The following is a 19618-nucleotide window of genomic DNA, read 5'->3' on the forward strand; positions in this document are numbered from 1 at the left end:
CAAGTACATGAAAAAATGCTCACCATCTCTAGCAGTCAGAGAAATGCAAATCAAAACCACCCTAAGATACCATCTCACTCCAGTTAGATTGGCAGCCATTATGAAGTCAAACAACAACAAGTGCTGGCGAGGATGTGGGGAAAAGGGTACACTTGTACATTGCTGGTGGGACTGCAAATTGGTGCAGCCAATTTGGAAAGCAGTATGGAGATTTCTTGGAAAGCTGGGAATGGAGCCACCATTTGACCCAGCTATTCCCCTTCTCGGTCTATTCCCTAAAGACCTAAAAAGAGCATGCTACAGGGACACTGCTACATCGATGTTCATAGCAGCACTATTCACAATAGCAAGACTGTGGAACCAACCTAGATGCCCTTCAATAGATGAATGGATAAAAAAAATGTGGCATTTATACACAATGGAGTATTACTCTGCATTAAAAAATGACAAAATCATAGAATTTGCAGGGAAATGGATGGCATTAGAGCAGATTATGCTAAGTGAAGCTAGCCAATCCCTAAAAAACAAATGCCGAATGTCTTCTTTGATATAAGGAGAGTAACTAAGAACAGAGTAGGGTCGAAGAGCATGAGAAGAAGATTAACATTAAACAGGGATGAAAGGTGGGAGGGAAAGGGAGAGAGAAGGGAAATTGCATGGAAATGGAAGGAGACCCTCAGGGTTATACAAAAGTACATACAAGAGGAAGTGAGGGGAAAGGGAAAAATAATACAAGGGGGACAAATGAATGTCAGTAGAGGGGGCAGAGAGAGAAGAGGGGAGGGGAGGGGAGGGGAGGGGGGATAGTAGAGGATAGGAAAGGCAGCAGAACACAACAGACACTAGTATGGCAATACGTAAATCAATGGATGTGTAACTGATGTAATTCTGCAATCTGTATATGGGGTAAAAATGGGAGCTCATAACCCACTTGAATCAAAGTGTGAAATATGATATATCAAGAACTATGTAATGTTTTGAACAGCCAACAATAAAAAATTTAAAAATAAATAAATAAAAATAAAAAGGAAGAACTAAAAAAAAATTTGTAGTTACAAAAAAAAACAAAATATGCACGAAATTAATACTTATTACACTTTTGTGTCATATTCCTAGATGCTTCACCCAAGTTACATGAGGGAAATGGAAAACTGAAATTAGAATCATCAGTGTTATCAAGTAGAGAAACAAATAAATTAAAATCTAGCACCCATCATCAAGAGTACAGTAAATAAAATGCTGTCAAAAGAAACAATGAAAATTGCTAGAAAACTGTATGCATCATATTCTTTCAAACCAGCAGAATAAGCCCAGCATACAATGGAACATAAACTCAATTTTTTTCTTATTAAAATATAGAAATGCAAGTCCTTTCGAATATTGTCAATGGGTAAAACTTGTTTGTAATGGCAATTCTATTAAGCTAATACAAAATGGGCCAGGAATGCATTTATGGAATCTGGGGAACTGTGTTGATTGCAATTCTTTGATTGGGATATTGGACACTCTATTTTTAATTTTTTAAAAATGAACATCAAAACATTAGATAAAGGTAAATGAGACTTCCTTACATCTTAGCAATATTTAAATGGAATAAAAATTAAATGCAGTCCACTCTGCTTTTGAAGAGGCTTTGCCTCAGCCCCAAATCTCTATTGCTTGAGGCAGTCTTCCTTGAGAACACTCAGAAGGCCCTTTCTTAAACACAAATCTATTTTTAGAGGTAGAGCCTCTCTTAGTAGCTGTGTCTTCATGAGACTGATAACCAATCTCTATCTTTCTTGTATACTCTCCCTATATGTGTAACAGCCTCTCTGTTTTCACATTCAGTAAGTCAATGTTGCTGTCTTATCACCTTTAGCTCTAGCATGAACAACAGCTCCACATACATCATCACTGTGGTCATCAAAAGTTGCTCCAATAAGGCACAGCAGTGTCTCTAGACAAAAGCGGTCAAGGTCCACTTTGTCTTTGCCTTTTGTTCAGTGTCATGAGCCATCTTCCACCCCGTTTGTTTTTCTCATCTTCCCACACAGGCTCAAAACCATCCTTAAAATTTGAGTAGTCATAGCCAGGCATTAAATTACTAGACAACTAGGTATGGCTTTATACAACCCCAAAGTCTTCAACTGTATCAAATCTAGAGATCAGTAGAAGGTTTGCTTGCGACGTTTTACTTTTATCATTAAAAAAAAAAAAAAAAAACAGAATGCCCATCTATTCTGTAAAGGATGCTTTACATAGGGTTCTGGGTTAGCAATCTCCTGATGAGAGTCTGTTTTCTCCTTTTTTTGAAGGCAGGGGATTAGCAGTATGGGTGGTTTCCAGTTCCACAGTCACCATCCTACAAGAACCTCCCCAGTGATGTTTGAGGCTAAGTTACAAATGCCAAATTTAGACCTGAAACTGGAAGTGGCAGGTCTCATGTGACACAAATCAAGACAAGAGGGAAGAAGTGAGTACTTCATGGAAAAGCAAAAATCTTATAAAGAAACAAGGAAAGAGGGAAGTGGTATATAGCAAGTTACTAAAAAAGCAGGAAAGCAAAATTTAAAAATAATAAATTAGGGTTTGGTATCCTGTGACCCAGAAGATCCGTTTGGTTCAGATTTCATTCTTGGAGATACTCATTGTTAAAAGCATGAATGTTATATTCTAATTTTTGGTAGCTTCATCAGAATCATTTTCTTTCAAGGTTTGTATTGACAAAAAGAACAAAGAAATGATTTGGATCTAAATAAATTGTTTTCTCTTGTGTTGTCAAAGTGTGAAAAAGAGGTATCTTGCATGTATTGATAATAAAATACCAAAGGGGTTGATAAGTTCTTCCTTTGCTTCTAGACTCTGTTTAAGGGTTCTATAGATCATGTAAAAGGGACACATGTCTCTCAGATAAGCAATGTAGGACAACAGTTTCAAGAACTCCATCATACTGAAAAACTAGTGACTTCTTGTCTTTCTAAATTAACAAAGGAATAAATGCTACTGGAAACCTGTTACTGATCTTGAGATAAGAAATAATATTAGAAAAAAATAAGTATAGATTGAGGGGGATAATTAAGTATAGGTCCACATTCTTGGTAAAACATAAAGTACAGCATATTTCTCTTTGGCATTTAACCTGTCCGTTAATGAGGATCACACAGATAACTAACTGTTTAAGACAAGGACTTAGGTACAGGTGGTTTTATTGGGAACAAGAATGATGGAAAAGAATAGAGAAAGGGTAAAGGAGGGGAAAACACACACACACAAAAAGGGATGTGTTATTAAAATTACTACTCTGGGCAATGGAGATGATATTGCTGCACAGTAGGCAGAACACCTTCCCTAACTGTCATCTAAAGGACAAAAGTCTTACCTATTGTCTTCTACTTCTATTGGTTGAGGACTGCCTCCAGGGGCACTGATACCCCTAAGTTCCTAGGCTACACGTTAACATAGACCAGATGGGCCCTGAAGATGGCTCTGAGTAGCAGGACAAGATGTGCTTGAGGGAGGGAGTCTGGATTTCCTCATAACCTCCCACAGCAGCTGCAGCTGACATCACATGGACCACAATGTCATGGTGGAGGTACCATATTCCAGCCCTTCTACTGCCAAGATCCAATGACAACCCTCATTAAACCTATTTTATCACTCAGCCTTCATGCTTATGGATGATTATAGTCATTATAAAAGATGTAATAAAGAAAGTAATTAAAGGATATTCCAATCCCTGATAGCCCCCCAACCGCTGTTGGTATTCATAGTCTTTTGACTCTATCTCACGTTTGGGCTTTCCCTCATTCTGGGTCAGCATTCCAACCTGCCCAGCTGGCTTCCCTGATGGGAACCACAGGTATCATCACCTCAGTCGCCTCACCTTGCTATCATTGTTGACTTATATCTAGTTTATCATATTTCTCTGGCTCTTTTGAAGACTTCTTATCTTTAATCTTTAGTAATTGGATTAGAATGATTCCGGTGCTTGTTTTATTTTATTTTATCTATTCTGCGGTTCACTGAGCCTCTTCAGTTTATAAATGTATGTATTTGGATATGAATTTATTTCTTTTTCAAGTACATCTTGTGCACCTAATCTCTTTTTCCTCTTCTTTGGGGCTCCAGTGACATGAACATTAGACCTTTTGCTATTGTCCCACAGGTCCCTGAATCTCTGTTCATTTCTTTAATACTCATTCTGTTCTTCAAATTGTATACTGGATATAAACCCATCTTCAAATTCATTTGCACTTTTACTTGTCATTTCCATTGTACTATTAAATTTGTTAGTGAATTCTTATTTTGCTTAAGTCATTTTTTTATTCTAGATTATTTGGGGGGTGGGAGTGCTGGGGATTGAAACCAGGGACACTTAACCACTAAGTGACATCCCCAGCCAGTTTTTTATTTGTTATTTAGAGATAGGGTCTCACTAAGTTGCTTAGGTCCTCGATAAGTTGCTGAGGCTGCCTTTGAACTTGTGATTCTCCTTACTCAGCTTCACAAGTCACTGGAATTATAGATATGTGCCACCACAACCATCTCCATTTTTTTAAATAATTATGCTAAAAACTTCTAGAAGTGGTCATGTTACCCAGGATTATTTGTGTGCCAAATAAATTCGGATTATAGTCTGCATATCTTGAATATACATGTCAGCTCTGTGTTCTATTAAAGCCTCTGAGAAATGTTGAAATTTTTGCTTTAGCAGGCAACTAACATCATCGGAATTAGAAGGCAAGCTCTGTCTCATCTCTGTAAATGGTAGTACTGATGACAGTACAGTTTCTTAATCCTTTGCAATGCTGCTCTGTGCCTGCCTTGAGCATATGCCACTCAGTGTTTTGTCTGGCACTTGGATGGTGGTTATTTTATAGCCCAGTTACTAACGCATTTGGTGAGCTGGTGGAAGACTGTGCCACTCAGGTGCATCCTGGGATCCCCAAGGTTTATGATGAAGAATTCATAGAACATCTCTCTCCTCTGTGTCATTTCTCCACACACTTCAGTTCCTATGGGTCCCTTTACCAGTTTCTAAGTCCAGAAAGATGAGCTTCTCTCAAAATAGTTTCCAGTACTATTATATGGTTCCACACAATTAGAGCTGCTTTTGAGGCAAAATGTCAAAATAGAAGAGAGAAAAATAATATGGAAATATCCTCAACCTCCATAAGTCACAGTTTTTATGGCTGTCAAATGGGTTTTGCCCTTGGGTTTTTTAATGCCTCCACCACTGCACCTTAGTGCAGCTTCTTGGTTTTGATCACACCCAGGACAGAGCTAGAATAGAAAAATAAAATAAAACAAAAACAAACAAGGTGTATTTCCCACATACTCTCTATAACTTTCCCCTTTCCAATCTTCTGGCTAGAAACAGGGAGTGTCTTGGGAGTTTCTTCTCTCTGCTCCATGACCACAGTTACCCCAGCCTGCTGAGAGCCACAGCTGAGTCGGAATGGCCCCTGGCATTTTGCCAATAGTATTGGTTGACAGGTGAGGCATTACTATCCGCCTCAGCTGCTACTTTTGAGTTCTCACGCTACTTTGGAGTTCTCGTGGGGATTCCCGGAGAATTCCCATTGGTTGGGGAAGTGCAGGAGGAGGGATTTCCAGAGGATATTTCCGGCTGCTGGTTCCTGGAGGAGCCGCTTGGTGTCCAGGAGCATGTGTGGAGCGTGCTGGTGGAGTTCAGAAATAAAGTTTGTTCCTGCTTCAGTGGCTCGTGATTTGTGCCCAGCCAGACTGCGGCACCAGCCAAAGCCAAGAGAGAAAAGAGAGAAGAACCAGGAACCCCTCCCTGACTGCCATTTCTTCAGATTCCACTTCCCTCCTGCTACTGTTTACTTTTCAATGTCCATGGGTGACACTTTACACATTCTGTTCAATATTTTCCATTATGATCACTGGGAAAGAGAGACTTTAGTGGGCTATGTTCCAACTTAGCCAGTACAGAAAGATTCTGAGCATTACTACTAAAGAATGTTTTAGAAGATTTTGGGATTCTAGGTTTCTCTGGGGGCCAAGGATGATCTTGATGGATTTTAGTGATGTCTTCCATTGTTTTCTGGATTTTATTCTTTTTGTTGAAAGTTAATCCTAACTCATTCATTTCTGAAAATAATGCATTTTTTCCTCTCATTAATTGAAAGCTTTTCCCTTTATTTTTGGTTTCCAGCAAGTTATTCATACTATTTAAAGGCATTTTTTTTGCCTATGAAGTTGACTTTCTTGAACCTGTGTTTTGTCTTTAATTGGTTTTTAGAAAGTTCTCTGCCATTATCTGTTTCCTTTCCTGCATCCTTTATCACTTCTTTCTAGAATAATTTTAATTATATTAAACCATTACATAATGTCCCACATATCTTCAATGCTCATTTCCTTCTTCTGTATTTTATTTTATGCTAATATATTATAGTGATTTGTGTCATCTAAAATCAGGGTTAACGTCTTAGTGAGATTAATGTATACATATGTTATTTGTTTCATTACATAATATGAGCCAGGTAATATTCCAAGTTAGATGGTAATGAATGTTCCCTTAAGAAAAACAACATAATTGAGGGAATGAGTAGGTATGGCTAGTCTCATATATACTATTTGAACTGAAACTTGAATGACAAGAAAAAGCCAACTATTCGAAATCTATAGCAAAACACTCCAGTCAGCAAGAACAGTAAGTGCAACTCCTAAAGCAGGGACCAACTTTGCATGTGAGAGCAACAAATAGGGAGACAGTATAGCTAAGTTAATTGGGAGACAAAAAGAATGCCATTCATGAATTAATAAAACCATAGTAAGAGACATAGTGAAGGAAGTTACTCGGATTACTCTGTTATTTTCTGAAAACTCCTGGCCACAGCTGACTGAAAGGGAAATTGTGGTAATGCTGACTTTTCTCCACTGAAACCATAATTTATGGTTTGAGAGATGAAAAAGGAAGAAGGCCATCATTCATTTAAGAAAACAAGTTGTAAAAATATATTAAAATAGAGCATAAGACACAGGCAAGTCAATTATTTCTTGTAAAGAATTATATTTAAATTAATGTTATGTGAGTTTTAAGGAAAAGATTATCTTTAATTTATTGTTTTGTTTTGTTGGAGTGGTTGCTGTTTCATTAAGTAGAAAAGGCCTGTTGGGCCAAAAAACTATTGATTTGCACATAATCTAATCTAAGACAATCACTCGTAATTTCCATGGAAGAAGATTTGATCTGAAAATTACTTATACTACTAATAGAAGTGAAAAAAATTTTAAGAGTGCCCTATTCCCTTATGTAGTGGGTTGGAATAAAACAGTTCTCAACCTCTTCCAGTGCATTCTCCTGACTTCAGAAGGTGCAGCTTTGAAGAGGACGCTTCCTGGGTAACCTTTGGTGACATTTAGATTGGCTAATCAGAAGCGTTCTGGTGGTAGTTGAACATGATTAGATGTTCTTTCAGCTGAAAAGTTACCTTATTTTTCTGTGTTGGAATGAGGAAAGATCCTCATATCTGATAAATCACTTTAGGGATGTAAAGAGGCAACACATAGCAAGTCCCCTTTACCAGTGCAAATTGATCAGAGCAGCTCACTAAATGGAGGGGCTTCCCCATGTGGCTATCCCAACCAATGTGGTTCCCTGGTTAGAGAAGAGGTAGTAGCTTCTTCAGTGACCTTATTCAGCTTCTTCTATTCCTCTGGTAATTCTCTGAGCTATATTAAGCTTTGTAATAAACTCTTATCTTCCTAAAATCAGCTAAAGAAAAATTTGCTCTGCCACTGTTCTTTTATCAATATTCCGTGTCTATCAGTTGAATAGAAGAAAAAATCCTTGATGGCAATTCAGCTCCCTCTTCTGTAGTACCTATGACTTTGAACTCCTTTGTTGAGCACTAAATTTAAGAACATGGTTTTGGGGGTTTTGTCTGTATCAGTGAATGAAAGACTTCAGCAACATTGAATAATTAACCATCTTCTGAGTCCACATAAAATTTAAATTAAAATGAAAAGGATATCTTAGAGAACCCCCTCATTTTAACATGCTTTCTCTGGTAAATAGAAATTAGAAAACAATCATTTTTTTCTGGCCTCTGGCATAATCAAGAGAAAGCCTTAGAATAAGAACTTCAAAATAGGACAATTTTTAATGAAACAAAAATGGCAGCTATAGCAACACCCTCTTGGTAGGTTACTGAATGTCTGTCCCAACATTACAGAGAGTTAGAAAGGGAGACAAAGCTAAAATAGGAGAAAAGGAGGAAACAAAACTATCTTTTTAACAGATAATATAAATGTGATACAAGAAATGCCAACAATTCTAAAGATGGCTCATGAGATTTATAAGAGTTCAGCAAAATTATTGACTTCAAGATCTTATATGACAAAGCATGCTATTTCTGTTGAAAACACAGCATTGAAGATTTTTTTTTCTTCCTACCAGGGATTAAACTCAGGGGCACTTAACTGCTGAGGCACATCCTCAGCCCTTTTTATATTTTATTTAGAGACGGGGTCTTACTAAGTTATTTAGGGCTTGGCTAAATTGCTGAGGCTGGCTTTGAACTCACCATCCTGCTTCCTCAGCCTCCCTAGCTGCTGGGATTACAGGAATATTGAAGATTTTTTAAATAAGGTTATTGCAGAATCAGTTCTGGAAGAGAGAGTGATGAGAAACGGAGCATGACCTGCTCCTGGGGACTCTCTGGGGCCCTCTGCCACAGGTCAGCAGGTGAGCTGAGGGCCTGGGGACAGGACATGGCCTCTGCCCTGCAGACCCTGGAGCCCTGGCCATGCCTGCTCACTGGCTGACCCAGGCTGTCAAGGCTGGATGACCTGAGGGCTGTGGCGACCTGTCAGACCCAGACCCTGCTGCTGCCTGGTCTGCTGTCCCAATCCTGTAGGTTCCAGGCAGAACCGCCACTGAGGACCTGGGGCCTATGGATGGAGGTAGGCAGGACAAGTGGAGAAGAAAGGCGGTCCTCCAATGCGGTGGAGGCGAGAGGGGACTTCAAGGGCCAACATGCTAGTAGACACCTAAAGCTCAGCCACACCCTGGACAGCAGAGCAGCACAGAGCAGGGCCCTCTGTGACCCCTTGGTGCTGGCTTCTGGCAACACCACCTTGTAAGAGAAGGCAGAGGCCTTAACTGCCCTGGAAGGTGATTAACGCCCAGATGACCAGGGTGTACTGGTTAGACCTGGCGCTCGGTGTTACTCCTACATAGAGAGCCTGCAGAGCAACAGGCCGCAAGTGACCCACTGGAAATGCCACCACCCTACAGGAAGATTCCGTGGCCCTTTGTAGAAGCCTGTGTGTACAATATGAAAGGTCGCTCTCAACTCCCCCACCTTTAAAACTAGTGCTACGTCAGGACCTTGTAAATGTAAAGAGGTTGCCCACGTGTGATAGAGGTACACGGTGACATCTGTAAATGCCCGTGTTAAAAACTCAGAAATGTCTTCTGGAAGGGACTTTGAAATGGATTTGTTAGACCAGCTCTAGGAGGGACACTCGTCCACATTTGTCCAGTAAGTTATAGGACGTGGAGGTACCTTTGATGGTGAGACAGAGGAGGTCCCGTGCCAGATGGTTTTGTGTAAAAGACATTTTTCATAAAATAATGATTGTTATCTGGGCATTTTATTCCTCATTACTGTATATATAGTTGAAAATGCTAAGTACTTGTTTTGAAATATCTAGACTTTCAAGAGGTTCTAAAGTGCCAGGTATATGTTAAAAGTACAAATGCTAAAATATAATACATTTTGTAAATTTTCTATAAAATGTTTTGGGGGAAATAGCCAAACCCCCTGTTTAGTGGTGCAGATTGTGAGCTGCTCCTCAGGAGCACCATGCCAGTGTAGCAAGGGTTGTTTCTGTGTCTATGGGTTTTGTTTTACTTTGTTCTGTATGTAGAGTATATAAAGGACAAATGAATCCTAATCTAATCCTTTCTAGATGTTAAAGAGCTTGCCAGTATATGACAAAAGTAGAATTAATAAACAAATTGTGTATATTTTGTGTTAAAATACCTAAGAAAGATTGTCTTCTGAAAATTTGAGTATTATAGCCCACTGGGTCAGTGAAGGGCCAGAATACTCACATTTTGAAGACATTTTCAAATTAGAACTATTGTTACATGTGTGCAACTTATTTAAGACTCTTGTGTACACAGTGAACAAATTGAGTTCTTACTTGAAACTCCTAGTCTGTCTAGATGTTTAGAAGTGCCCACTGTATGTTAAATATAGAGGTAGTCAAATGTCATTTTGCTACAATTCATATAAAATGTTGTCTTTTTGGAATGGAACTGTGAAACTACCTCTGTGAGCACTATAGTACTATCTGTACTTGTTGAGTGATGTGGAGGAGGGCAGGAACAATTGCAAAGGGTAATATGTTCATGTGTTCATACTTAGACATGTTCAGACATCAGTATTCTATACATTTTGTGCATTTTGTTTTGTTGTGTATCTAGTATATACAATGGACAAATGAGACCCGGTTTTGCAACATCTAGTCTCTAGATGTTAAAGAGTGTATGACCAAGTAGTTAGTAACATTAGCACATTTTGTACATTGTGTGTTGAAATTCATAGGAAAGCTTGTCCTCTATAAATAACTTTTGGATGTGAATTCGTTCAACCATCTCTAAGCATTCATGTTTCTACTTGTCCACTGGATTGAAAGTAGAGAAAAGGAAGTGAGGACCGAAAGTTTCAAGGACAAAATATTAGAAGATACTTCTGATTATAACCATGGTTGTGTGTGCAATTTTATTTATGTGTGTGCCTAGTGGACAGGTTCTTATGTGGAATATCTAGTCCTTCTATATATTTCGAAGTGTTTGATGAACTTAGAAGTAGTAGAATAAAACATTTTATAAATAGCTTTTAAAAATGGATGGGAAATACTGTGTCTGGAATTGTTAAACCACCTCTGAACAGAACACTGTCTGTACTTGTTCACTGGGCTGAGGGAGGCAGGAGGGAAGTTGCAAAAGGTTTTGTTAAGTCTGCTGGACGATTTCAGCTTACCCATTGCCCTGCAATGTGCATTTTATTTAACTTTGCTTTTCTGTATATATTGTGTATATACTGGACAAAAGAGTCTTAATTTTGTAATATATAGCCTCTAGATATTAAAGAGGTTGCCAATGTATAACAAAAGTAGAGTTAGTAAACTAACACATTTTGTAGACTTTATGTTAAAATTCATAGAAAGACAGTCTTATGAAAGGGCCTTTTGGAATTGAAATTGTAATATCACACTATATGACACTCAGATATGACACAGGTAACATAGGAAAAAGAAGTGGAAGAAATGAAGGATACTAGGCCAGAATGATCCTACTTAGAAAACACTTTCAGATATAACCATTGTTATATGTGTGTGGTTTATTCAAATTTAAGTCCTTATTTGAAATATCTAGAATTCCTGGATGTTTAGAAGTGCACAAAGGATGTTGAAAGTAGAGGTAGTGAATGAAACATTTTGTAGATTAAAAAAAAGAATATTATTGCATATTCCAAAACAGGAAAATATAAAAACACAAAAGTTAACACTGAAAAATAAAAAATAAAATCCTGCTGTATAGAGATACCCCACCATCACTACCACTATATGTGTCAAAGTGACAAAATAGCCAAGACAATTTTGCCATCATGAGTGAGGGAAAGAGACACTATGTACATCAAAGTGTATGATTAAAAAATGATACAAAAAAAAGTAAAAAGATTCCAGGAATAGGCTAACCCATGAAACAAAGGTCTTCATGAGCAACCAGCGAATATTTACTAAGCACTTACTGAATACCATAAGGCATAGCATTTCAAAGTATGTGATCTGATTATTTAAATATAAATAATGCAGGACTCTGAGAACCTGAGATACTACTGATCTCTTTTTAGAAAAACTCAAGTAGTAGGACATCCTGGGGATCCATACTGTAAATGTTTACCATCAGACTTACATGGACAGAACAAATATCAAATGTATCAATACCTGCCCTAACTTTGACAACTTTATTTTCCCTGATGACCCCTCCAAAGTAGATAGTAGTGGCAGATATATGTTGGAAATGAGTGTGGGGGTGTTCTATTATATAATTCCAGAAGCTACTGCATTTGTATCCCAGTGGCTTCCCTCCTCCTCATCTGGTAATAGGTAGCATAAATAAGCAATGAGGACTGACTTCACCCAGATTATCAAATACCACTTTATGTGAGCAAAAGTGATTTATGATTATACTTTTATTGTTATTATGCTATTATTTCCTCATGTTTTGAAGGTAGATGAGTTTATCCTTCCACCATCATTTACAGAGTCAATAATGAACACTCAAAGCAAATAAAGATAAATTCATGTAACCAGAGAGCTTGGATTTGTAAGTTGATATGATTTGAAATTCTCTTTCTATAATGGCAAAAATAAAACTTTCATTGCATAAAAACTACATAAATTATACTTGAAGGGTGTGGGGCTGAGGATCAAACCCAGGACCTCTTGCATGCTAGAAAAGGGCTTTAGCACTGAGCTATTCCCTTGGCAACAAACTTTTAATGAGTAGGAAAAGAAACAGAGAAGGACACTTCCTATATAGAGGGAATGACAGTTGATATCACTATGATTATATTATAATTATTACTATTACCATCTATCCAGCCTTGCTTTGTTTTTCATACTTTCCTTTTTTTTTTTTTTTTGAGGAAAATAAAATCTGTCTTTCTGCACAGAAATTGGTTCAAAACTAAGGCCTGACTTAGAATCCTATATCTCATGGCTAAAATGATTGGTTGAGAAATTGGAATGTCACTCTATCAGGGATTTCTCCAGATGGTTAAACTGGAGTTGACATATTTGATCTCTTGCTATTCAGATGATAGGCTGGAAGTCTGAGATGTTCCTCTACATACCCATATTTCCAGAGGAGAAAATAAGAACTATCAGGAAAAGCAGTACTCAGACAAACACAGGGAGCAAAGCAAGAGAGAAAGAAACACAGGCAAAGATGGATAAAGAGAGGCAGAGAGATAAACACAAAGAGAGAATGCAGACAAGGAGAAAGATAATGGTCTATAGAAGGACAGAAAGAAATGATCATGTGCACCATGAGCACAGCCCAATGGATGGATTGAGGGAAAAAGAAAAAAAAAGACAGCAAGACATTCTAATGCAGGTAAGAAATAAAAGACGTGTGAGAGAGACATTCATGGAGGAATGCAAATGGAAGAAAGTGAGAAAAACCATTTAATACATGAACAGAGAGATGATCCTTCAGATAGAGGGAGATCGAGAAAAATGCATGATAATAAAGAGACAGCCAGGCACAGTGGTACACACCTGTAATCCCAGCTGCATGGAGATATAGGAGGCTGAGGCAGGAGGATCATGAGTTCAATACTAGCCTCAACAACAGTGAGGCACTAAGCAACTCAGTGAGACTCTGTCTCTAAATAAAATACAAAATAGGGCTGGGGATGTGGCTTAGTGGTTGAGTGCCCCTGGGTTCAATCCACAGTACCAAAACTGGATAGATAGACAGACAGATGAAGAGCTACAGAGTAGAAAAAGAAGCACACTGAGAAAAGAGAGAAAAGACAGGAGGAAAAGGTCAGAGAGAAAGGAAGGAACTAAGAGACAAAGGAGAAAAGAATCTCATCTTAGTCCTTGATATAAGCATTTTTCAGAAGCCAAATTAATTTATGAACTTTTAAATTATATGCCAAATAATTAATTTTTTTCTTGGGATGGTATTAGTAGAGTTTCCATCACATGCAATCAACATATTATTTTCTAATAAAATTCCCACTGGCAAGTATATAACCTGGTAGTTCAGACACAACCCAAAATCATTGTCTTTTACCCCCATGTACATAGTCAACAATATCAGGAGACATTTGTGGGGTGAGGATGGTTAACTTATAGTGTTAGGTGTTGTTAGGTAACATAATGGCACAAAATAATTCCAATAGCTCAAATAAACAATCAGGCTGCAGCAGAATCCAGGAAAGAATGCTGTACACAACCCCAACTTCCAAGCCCCCGGATGGTGGACAATTGAATGTTTTCATACTTTTTCACATTTTTACATGGCATCTGAATTAGACCAGGTATGGGGACCCATGACTTCCCCTAGTCTCCTCCCTTTTGGGGCATCACTGAACTAGCCCTCTAGAATCTGTTCATTTCTGTGTCAGTATCTCCCACCACCACTTTTAATCAATCAGAATCAGAAACACAAGGGGCTCACAAATCTATTTAATTTTGCAAATATATATATATATAGATAGATAGATAGATAGATAGATAGATAGATAGATAGATAGATAAAGGAGTTTGACATTTAATTATGGGAAGTCTTCAGACAGAGCACAAGATCAGAAACATGTTGAAAGTACTTGTGGCCCAAACAGATGTGTCAGGCAGCACAGGGAGCAGAGCTCCCAGCGTCAGGTGGAAAGTAGTCACAGAAATTCAGGAAATACCAGAACAAGAAGAGGGCCAGGGGCCTGGGGTTTTGGCTCAGTGGTACAGTATGTGTGAGGCACTGGGTTTGATTCTCAGCACCACATATAAATAAATGAATAAAATAAAGGTCCATCACAAATAAAATTTGTATGTGTGTGTATGTGTGTGTGTGTGTGTGTGTCTGTGTCTGTGTGAGCACGCGGAGAAGAAGAAGGCCTTGCATCTGCTGCTCAGGCACTGTGGGACTCAGGTCTTGATGGGGGACAGGGCTGGCAGAGGTGGATTCCTCACAGGCCAGAGAGAAGGGAGTCTAGGAACTGTGCACAAGGGTGAAGACAGCAGTAGACCATGGAACAGGGGTAACAGGAAGAAACATGTTGGAAATCAGTGCATGAGCCCTGAAGGAGAGAGAAAAAAATAAGTCATAAGAGAAATCCCTAGAGAAAGTCAGCCCCCTACCTAATACCCCTGGGGCCTCTCTGCAACTCAGAACACTAAGGGTGATTTTGTACAACTACCTACTCCTCACCATCTCTCCTGGTATCTGATTAAAGAGGATACTGTGCTAAAGTGAACACAAAGCTTCTGCAGGGGCATGTGGATGAAGGCCCCAGTTCTATCAGCAGTCTAAGTGCTTTGGTGAAGCACAGGTCACATACTTAACTGGACAGGTAAGAACTGTAACCTCCTGTCATCTCACCTAACATCCAGCTCAGCAGCACTCTGTAATCTGGGGGTCTGGGAGCATCATACAAGCCTCACTCAGTGCCAAAGGTTGGGGATTGTTCTGGAAAACAGTTCCTGAAATTTCCTGCAGAGACCATGTGTAATGTTCCAAAATTTTCCTCCAACCAAACTCACATGAGAAAGAGTGTGGCATGAAGCCAAGAACAAATAAACTGAAGCGTATTAGGGTGTCCAGTCAAACCCAGCCAACATCTTTATCTATCTTACATGTGTCACATTTCTGGGCAAGAGGAGTAGGGCTCTGTCTTGTGGGTGGAGCTTTGGGTTGTTCCATCATCAGCAAGAACAAAAAGAGAAAGGGACAGAGAAGCTCCTTAACATGGGCAAAGGAAGAGTTGCTTCTCTGTCTCTTTGTCCCAAGTTCCAAAAGAAAATTCAAAGAATATCCAGATTGCTCTCTCTCCCACTCCAGTCCATGTGACATCACCCCAAAGTCACTGAGTCAGTCACTGAAGGTAGTGAGCAAAGTCTCTGCATCTTTAAGGAAGTCACATGTTAACAAGGGCTTGGCATAGGTAAGGATGGACTGAGAGCTTCTCTGTCTAAAAATCACCCTCCACCACTGTCCTCTGTGATGAAGCAAACTTGACTTGGGACAAGGAGGACTCAGGCCTTTCTAATTTCTGCAATCTACTTCTATCCCTATTTTTGCTCCCCCTTTTAACTGAGATAAGAAAAATTACAACTGAAACACGTAGTCCTAGCGCCAGTCTTCCCCATTTTCTCTACAGGTGACTTACCTTTCTTATTCCAAAAGTGGACAATAAGACCCAAGCCAAGAAAGATCAGTCCCAGCACAAGACTCCCAATGCCACTCAGCATCTTGTTCTGGGCAGATTCTGACAGTGCCCCTGGGAAGTAGAAGCCTGTGCATCAGCGACTGTCCCCACATCCCACAGAGTCCTCGTCAGAAACCTTGGAGTCCAACCCAAGATATAAGAGACAAACAGAGGAGGGTCAAGGGCATGCAGAGACCCCAGGAGAACAGTGGGTGGATGAGGGCTCAGGAAGAAAAGGGAGAGTGGATCCCCAGGGTAGGTCTGTCTGAAAATCCAGAGACCATCCCCAAATATTAGTTTTAATGTTAAAGCCTAAAATTTCACTACTGCAGAAGATACATTGCCAAGCTGAACCTCAGCCTGGGGATCAGGTTACATAAAGCAATAATATCTTGGAAAGAAAGGAGGTCAATACTCAGTGTCTGCCTTTTGACTTGAGATCTCAGGCCTCCATGACTCTAGGCACAGAAATGACACCACGATTTGTGTAGGAGAGAAGGTATGAATGTGTCCAACAGCAGAGGAAAGGAAGGACCCCAAGCCCACAAGACCCAATGTCCTTCCTGCCTTTGTTTCTTTCTGCTGAACCTCTGGTATCAATGAAGTGGCCCTTACACCATTCTACAGTGATGGGGCTCTGGAGGCTGGGGTGCTCCACATGGCAAGTGTAGACATCTCCATGCTGGGGTATTACTTCCAACATCACAAGAATCTGGTAGGTCCAATCCCCATTCTGAATAAGTGGTGTGGACACAACTCCAGAAGTCTCTTCCTCTTTATTGCGGAACCATCTGACTTTAACTTGTCGAGGATAATATTTGTCATTGAGCAGATCAGCAAATTGTGGTGGTTTAGGGCCTCTGTCCTGCAGGAGAGATGGTGACCATAGGCTCCACTAGGATGAATGACAGCAAAAAATGAAGTCAGAGAATAAGGCAGCAAAGAGGGTCTCGCTGTGGGCTTTAGTCCCTCCTTTAATACAAAAGTGGAGAAAATAGCACATATTAGTGTTCACACATACCAAAGGTTTCACCCATTTGTGGAAGATTAAAAAAAAAAGTTGATCACATAGAAATAGAGGGTAGAATAGAGGTCACCACAGCCTAGGAAAGGAATAGTGAGAGGGTGAATAATGGGAATCAAACCTACGAGGAGGGGTGCACTTTTAATGTTATACAGCTCAACAAAGGATAGTCTACAATAATTAATATTACACACTTTGCAAAAATTAGAGAAGAAGAGTTTGGGTTGCCAATACATAAAAATGATAATATTTCAGGAAGTGGAAATACTGATCTCCCCAGTTTGATCTCAGCACATCGTGTTGAATTACAACACTGTACCTCATAAATAAGTACCAATATTATATGTTGATTTTTAAATGAAAAAAAAAAACAAATAAAATGTCCCTTTTATAAATATCTATGTCAGCAATGCATATACCATCATGGTCCATTAAGATTATTTGGTCTAATAATGTCCTGGTTGTCTTGATTTAAGTACAGTCTGATTTTCACAGAATACAATCAACTAACAATGCTTTCCTCCTCTGTATATTCCCACTGTGTTGTGCTACTTCACTATGGGCTCAAAGTCAGTGCTATCAGCCAACCATGGACTAAAATAAATCTCTCCTCTATTTATGTTAATTATCTCAAGCATTTTATTGCAGTAACTCAAAACTGACTAACACACTCTCCCAACTCTGTTTTGCCAAGTCTTGCAACAGATTTTCCTTGAATTTAAATGCCTTCCCAATTTTACCAAAATCCTAGGAATCACAAAAGTTGCCTTCCACACATGCCTTCCACACTAGTTCAGAGGTGAGCACAATTTGATCAGTCCTAAACTCACCTCTCAGCCCAACAGTGAAGGAAGCTGTCTGGTAATAGTAGTGTCTGCCAAGGGTGTCTACGTGCGCCCAATACTCAGCCAGCAGGTCCGTCTGGGCATTCTAGCTCTTGGCACTTGACAGCCCCAGCTTTGTTACAGCCACAAACACCCCACATCACTGTCAAAGCAGAGAATCTCCTCCTTGTTCTAGATTTGTGTGGCCACGAGCCTCACTCGCTGAGTCCCATTGATGAAGTAGCAGGTGCCCTTAAACTGGTACACAAAATCCTCTGTAAGAGAACCAGGCCATGTTAGATTTAGCTCAGGCTTGCACCCAACCAACCCTGTGTTGGGTGCCACAGGGAGACACAGGGAGTAAAGGAACATGACAACACAGACCAGTGACTAAATAAAATCTATCTCAACCCTCAGAATTTTATTCCCAGGATGAATGAAGTGGTTTCTCTACCTCAAATCCTGCATTGATCATTTATTAGAGAAAATTAAAAAATGTCAAACAAAGAAGATCATGGAATAATGTTTGGAATACAGAAAAAAATTGCCAGCATTTTCATATGCTGGATCTGTAAATAACAAAAATCCTAAATAATCCACTAACTAAAAGAATTTAAAGTAAGGGAGAGTTCAGCAAATGGCTGGATACAAGATTCATTTTTAAATATTGTACATACAGATGAGCAACAAATGTGAAATCAAATGTGAATTATACCACTTATAATGGCATAAAAATTATGAAGAAGTCTTATAAAAATATACAAGAATTCTAAAAGGGAAATAATGAAATTTATTAGATACATCAAAAAGGTCCTAAATAAACACAGATACACCTGTACATGAATTGGAAGACTGAATATTATAAAGAGGACATTATCCCAAATGGTCTTATGGATTCTGTGAGTATAATTTAAAATTCCTACCAATTTGTGATTACTCAAAATTTACAAGCTGATTCTAAAATGCAATAAAGGTTCATAAGGCAAAGATGGTGATTAAACACCATGTTTTTGGCACAGACATAGACAAATAAATGGCACAATGTATTCCAAAATAAGTTTCATGAATCCATTTAGACCGAATTTACAAGGGTGGCACACAAGGTGGTCAGTGAGCAATGAATATTTTGTCAATAAATGATGTTCTAATAAATGGATATACATCAGAAGGAGCAGAAGAAATTAGGCATACTTCTTGCACTATATGTAACATAGACCTAAGTATGAATGAAATGCTACAAATCTGTTAGGAGATAAAACTAGAGAACATTTTCATGATGCTGGAGTTGTGACAGATTTCTTAAATCATTAAAAGAACTAATCATAAATTTAAAAGATTGATAAATTCAATTCATTAAAATTAACAGCTTCTGCTCATCAAGAGACATCATTAAAAGACTTACACAAGGTCAAAAGTACAAACATTTGCAAAGCACATACTGATGATGGGCTTAATTTGAAATATACTTTCTATTTTTTTGAAATAAATGAGAAAAAGATAACTACACACTCACCAGACAGGGAAACATTAAATAGTCTAAGATACCAAAAGCTGTCAAGAATTGGATTTTCTTATGAACAGCTCATGAGACAACTAATGTGAATAACAGTTGGACATTGTCTTGTCAAGTTGAATATAGGCAGACATTCCAATTGAAGTATCTATTTCAGTCTAAAGAAATGTAGACCAAGGGTTCCAGGATTCCAGGATACATTTTGTTTAAAGTAAGAGCAGCCCAAATCTACATCCACATAAGAACACGTTAAGTACATTGCTCTGCCCTCATGAAATGGAATATACTACCCAAC

The 19618-nt window shown here is 38.8% G+C and overlaps 2 pseudogenes; both read right to left on the minus strand.

Moving 5' to 3' along the window:
* Positions 1-503: 503 nt before the first annotated feature.
* Positions 504-15839, minus strand: LOC131424406 (eukaryotic translation initiation factor 4E-like; annotated as a pseudogene).
* A 25-nt stretch (positions 15840-15864) lies between these two features.
* Positions 15865-19618, minus strand: part of LOC124096658 (HLA class II histocompatibility antigen, DQ beta 1 chain-like) — a 32394-nt pseudogene continuing 28640 nt past the window's right edge.

Source organism: Marmota monax, unplaced genomic scaffold, assembly GCF_021218885.2.
Source record: "Marmota monax isolate L192 unplaced genomic scaffold, Marmota_monax_Labrador192_F-V1.1 WCK01_AAM20220418_F8-fsc00548, whole genome shotgun sequence".
NCBI classification, from domain to species: Eukaryota; Metazoa; Chordata; class Mammalia; order Rodentia; family Sciuridae; genus Marmota; species Marmota monax.